This window comes from Arachis ipaensis, chromosome B7 (assembly GCF_059453495.1).
Source record: "Arachis ipaensis isolate K30076 ecotype BB chromosome B7, ASM5945349v1, whole genome shotgun sequence".
Lineage (NCBI taxonomy): Eukaryota > Viridiplantae > Streptophyta > Magnoliopsida > Fabales > Fabaceae > Arachis > Arachis ipaensis.
In genome coordinates, this window is record NC_142442.1 from 110,182,204 (window position 1) to 110,188,203 (window position 6,000).

The window sequence follows — 6,000 nt, forward strand, 5'->3', positions numbered from 1 at the left end:
ATACACACACTTATTCGCTCAGGCCGGTTTATCTTTTTGAGCCGAGTTCTTGAGTTTTGTTATATGTATTTTGGAACTCTTGGTATATTAACTCCTTAGCTTGTTCTATCTTGCTTCGTCTGCTTTATCGCTTCGGAAGGGTTACGCTTTTCGATTTAACGATTTTTGCTTTATCCCTTTCTTCAAAGGCTCCTAGTTATAAACCTTTTTCACTATATTTAATATGTAATTTTTATTTCAGAGGTCGTAGCACCTCGCCACCTCTGTTTTACATCCTAGGTGTAAAGCTTTGTGTGGTAGGGTGATACATTATGGTATCAGAGCAGTTCGTTCCTATAGAGCCTGAGGGACGGACTGACTATGCTTCTAAGCATACTCTGAGTCGTGTTTATGTGCTATTTAAGATATCTACCTTATATACATAGCATAAAGTTCATGAGCATTCATTTGGAACTTTGCAGTACTAGACATGAGATATTGAGACTGATCACCTTGATATCACTTGTTTGGTGTGAACAGGAACCAAATGGCGTCTCGTGGGCGCGGTCGTGGGTGTAATCGAGGGCATGGACGGAGAGGCAAGGAGGTAACCGTACCGGTAGATAGTCTGATCAAAATCGTGACTGCGATGACGAGTGTGGCTACTGCTATTAGTACTGTTGCTGCTACCGTGACTAACCAAGCTTTGAATAGAATGGAACAACGAACTGGGCACGGCACGGAAGGCTACCGATCATGATGGGGGAGATACTAACCAGAACATCGGAGTACCAATGGAGATGGTGAGTTATCCGGAGTTAATTAACTCGGGTCAAGTAACGGGAGAAAGCTCAAGAAGGACTGCAGTGTCAAGGAGTGACCGCCGGAATTCTTTCACCAAGAAAGAAGGAAAGAAGACGAAGATTTCACCAAGGGGCCAAAGTTTCAAGACGGGCCGTTATGCCACTTCACGTTCTCAACGCCGGAATAATGACCGAAGGAACGACAACTGTCAGGGTCTGAATTCAGAAGGGCAGATTAGTACTCAACCGGAAGACTTAAAGTGTCGGAAATGCAAGAAGTACCATCCAAATAGACCATGCAAGGCCGAGCTAGGTGTATGTTACGAGTGCGGGAAGCCAGGGCATATAGATCGAGATTGCCTACACAGGAAACGCCGGGAGGTAGCCGAATTTGATTCTCAGACACAAGGATTTAGTGATACTTTACCTTTTTCAATGATTCTTGGGGTGAAACCCACTTATCACCCAAGCTAGATTACACCTAAACAACAAAATCACAAAGAATCTCAATATCCAAAAATTATTTTAGAGTTTGGCATAGGAAAGAGAAATGGAGCTAGAAATTCGAGTTTCTTACCAACTTTGTTTGGATGAAAATGAAGAGCTCGACGAGCGCTTCGTGTGGTTGTAAACGGCATGCCAATCGAAACTCTGGAGAGTGAGATATGGTCCAAGAAAGAAGAAGTTAAATAGTGTTTTGTGTTCTTCTTCTTCTCTAAATCTCAGCTGCACTCTTCCTCTCAAAGGTATGAAATGAGGTTGAGTTGTCTCTAATTGAGGCTTATATATGTGGGGCTTTGGTCTAATTTGGGCCCGATCCAATCGGTTTGCTTTTTTGGTTAGTTTGGCCCAATTTCGGGCCAAAACCTTTAAAATAAGTATTCGGTTTTCTATTCTAAATATGTCTACAGTTTTTATTTTCTCATACGTAATACCAGACAGACTTAAGCCGATACTATCGGATAAATTACCGGTACGCATTTTTACGTATTTTTTTTTCGTAGAAAATTATATTTCTAAATTTTTCAACCTATTCCGGACAATTAAATTATTGTTTTATTCTAATTAAACAACTAATAAATTTCAGGTTGTTACAGTTTCTTCCTCCAATCTTATCATTTCAATTCAATTCAATTTGCTTTAATTGTTTGATGTAACTGATAATATCATCGCCAAAAAAGTATGATAAAAGCTATGTAGCAAACACCGAAACAGATTCATTTTTGAATTGAAGTTATGTATTTATCTTGTACTTTCCATGAAAGTAACTTACTATAAGAGAGTTCATAGGAGTGAATTTATGCAGGAAGGGTTTATAAGATTATGGAGAGGCACAAGTGCAAGTTTAGCATTGGCTGTTCCAACTGTAAGCTCCATTTCCTTTTGGAAATCCGTTTTCTGCTTCATACTTTGCCTACAATCTGTTTTGTCCAACATATAGTTACATGCTAATGGCCTTATATTTTCCTTGTCCAACAGGTTGGGATTTATATGCCTTGTTATGACATCTTTCGCAACTTCATGGAGGAGTTTACTACTCATAATGCTCCAAACTTAACACCTTATGTTCCATTAGTTGCCGGATCAGTTGCACGTTCGTTGGCTTGTGTTTCGTGTTATCCTGTAGAGCTTGCAAGGACACGCATGCAGGTAGTTGATTTGAAATCCTAAAATGTGGATTCATTGCATGATTTTGCTACAGATTCTTAATAGCTCCTCTAAAGTGTTTATGAGTTTTTTCTATCGGGCTGAATTGAATTACTCATTTTTCCCTCCTTGCATGTTCTATCTCTCTGTTTAGGCATTTAAAGCAACCAAAAGTGGGAAGCCTCCGGGGGCTTTTAAGACATTGATTGGAGCCATCAACCCAATCAGGGGTACAGAGAGACTTCAAAGTTGTAAGTGTTCTTCTGACATCTTTCTCTCTTTTACTTCTGAGTTAATATGTTTTATGGTAGATTTTTCCAACATGTCTCTTACAAAGGAGGTAGTATGCTGTTACTGTTGCATATGATTATATCTGTTATAGTTTTTGTTACCTCAATTAATAATTATTGTGGTTTTGATTATGTTTTCCTCACAGTACATAGATACCGTTATTGGTGGACTAGCCTTGAAGGTTATATCAGACTGAAGGATATATCAGTTTGCCTGTTTGGGGGTTTTTGATAGGCAAGGGATGCAGAGATGGCAAATTAGGGCTATTTTCTTGTTTTTCATCTCTCTGCAGATGAGTTAGGAAGCATTTGAGATAGGGTCTATAAATGAATTCCCTTGTTTCCTATTTGTATTTCCTTGGGAAATAGCATTAGCTTCTTATTCATCTTCCCTGGCAATAAGTGTTGTGGAAAAAAAATACAACGACTGAACGACATATGTGTTTGGCTTTTCTGAACGAGTGAAGAAACCATTTTTACTGCTGGAGTTTCGGTCGTTGATTACTGGATGCTCCTCCATAGCTCCATCTCCAAAGTGTATTCATTATTATGACTTGCTTTCTCGTGTGAATTTTTAAGCTGCCAGACTTACACAAACAATAACCCTGGCTTTTTTTTCTTTTTACTTCATGTTTGCTTTTAGAATAACGTAATATTAGTTTGCTTTTATCAGTAGTTGATTGCAATTGGTGCTATTTGTTATATTTCTGTAAGTAATCGTTTTGATTCCTCTTTTTGCTCATTCAATATACAAATGGTCCAGGCTTGTTAACTGATTGGGTGGAAGAGTGTTCGAAATGTAAGCTGAATCCTTCCTTCATCGCATTATTGGTTCTAGTGGAAGAAATCTATATACTGCCTTTTAAATCTAAATTGTGGCAATTATTTGTATAGGAGTGGCTATATATGCCTAGAATGTAAACATGATAGAATATATCTTATGTTTCCAATACCAGTTGTTGGGATCAAAACCGATTACTATGTTCCAGTACAAATTTTTGTTATTTTGAATTCAGTATAAATGTATAATGAACGGCCTAATCTGATTCTAGGACTTGCGCAACATATTACCGTGTATTTGAATGAATGAAGATTTTCATTCAAAGATAATTTATAGTTGTTATAAAACAGTAAGAAGCAATCTAAGAGAGACTTCTTGTGTGCACAAGAAATGGCATCTAGAAAACAATGCAAGGAGACTACCGTTGCCATAGTACAAGACTTCCCTATCTCCTTCATCCATTTTGTGATCAATGGCGTCTAAAACAGATGGTGACATGGTGTTGGTGTTCCTGTACGAATCTGTACGAAAGCACTAGCAAAAGTTTTGCGAACGGTTCTCTGTAATCGTTGAGTTAATTTGTACAAGTGTAATCCACGCCCACTTGTACAAGTAGAACGATACTTTTCTTCACATTTTTCTTCCATGCCTGAATAAAGGATAACAAACATGCCTAGTCTTTGACGTGAATGGCTTGATGCTACAATTTCTACGTGTTATAGTATTGAGTTTCCATTTTATTAAATCCCCATAATCCTAGACAAATAATTAGCTTCCTTATTATAATACTCTCATTTTTTAGTATATATATTTGCATATTTCATATTCAGATATATTAATTAATAGAAAGCGTGAGAATGGCAGGTACCTGAAGTCTCTAGTGGTAGTTTGAAATCTTGATGGAAAGGATCTCCTGCCAAGCTTAGGATCATTTCTCTTGTCTTGTATTCTTGATAGGGTGCATGCCTTGGCCACAGGAACCTGCTCCCTTTCCCTTCTGATGTGGGTGCTCTCCTTATCTTCTTCTCCTTCTCCTTCTTCAATGCACTCATCGGTTGAAATGTATATTAAAGAAAGGAATACAAGCAGCATGTTCAGCTCCGCTAGGGACGTGTTTGGCTGCTGCTGCGTTTGTGTTTGTGAATGTGAATGTGAATGGAACTCTCCATCTTTCTCTTCTTCCATCCCATTGTCTCCCTCGGTAATTACTCTTTCTTTCTCTGCCTCTCCCATGTTTACAAATTTGTTTTACTATATGCAATTATTACTTACTATTGTAACATGTGCTTTATAACGTTCATGCTTAATTCAAACTTGTTTTCTTTTGGAATAAACAGGTCATGATACAACAATGCATGCCCACCAAAAGGCAGATCCTAAATCGAGTTACAAGAAATATGGATAAATTTCTTTCTCAAAACCATGGTTCCGAATTTATATTCTCCTATTTCAGAATGTGAGCTATTTATCAATCACTTCCTTTGGTTCATAATAATCCAACACAAACGAGGGGAAAAAACGGGGCAACAAAACAGCTAAACTACTAGATTTTTTATTTTTATATTAATACTTTTGGTTATATTATATTAGATTAATTTATTTTTGGTATTTTTTATTTTCCAATTTAAAAGAATATATATTTTTAACTTTCAAATAAATTTTAATTTTATCTTTTTAAAATATTATTTTTACGGTAGATAATTATTCAATTATTTTTTTAATCACATCTAAATAAATTACTTTTTTTAATATTACTTTCATTTTAAGTAAATTTATCTTTTAATTTAACTCTTAAAGATTTTTTAATCATCATATAATATTTATAGAATGACTAATAGATAAATTTAAAAAAAAAGCATGGTACATATATAATAAAATATAAACTATCCCTTTTTGTTTCTAATGTACCAAACTTATTTATTAATATTTAATTTAATTAAACTTTATTTTTAACTTTAAAATTAATTTTATCTTTTAATAATATCAATTTTTTATAGTAGATAATTATTCAATTTTTTTAATCACATTTAAGTAAATTGTCCTTGATCACATTACTTTCATTCTAAGTATTTTTTTTTTTAATTTTACTCTTAAAGATTTTTACTCGTCATAAAATACTTGTAGAATGACTAGTAGATAAATTTTTGAAAAAGAAAAAAAAGCAAGGCAAATATACAATAAAATATAAATTTTGTATTTTGTCTCTAATGTACTAAACTTCTTTAATGTTTAATTTAAATAAATTTTATTTTTATTTTTGAAATAAATCTAAGAGTAGATAGTCATTTCTGACCATGAAAGATTCGGACGCTGACAAAACTGACCATGAAAATTGAAACTAAAGTTATATCCATATAAGATACAGGAATTTGTTCGATAAAAATGACCAATCTTTAAATTTTTATTGATAATTCTGTAAATATCTCTCACCTTTCATCTCCCTTCATCTCCAAACTCAATCCTTAACCCTAACAATATAACTGCCGCTCCCGCTTCCTCT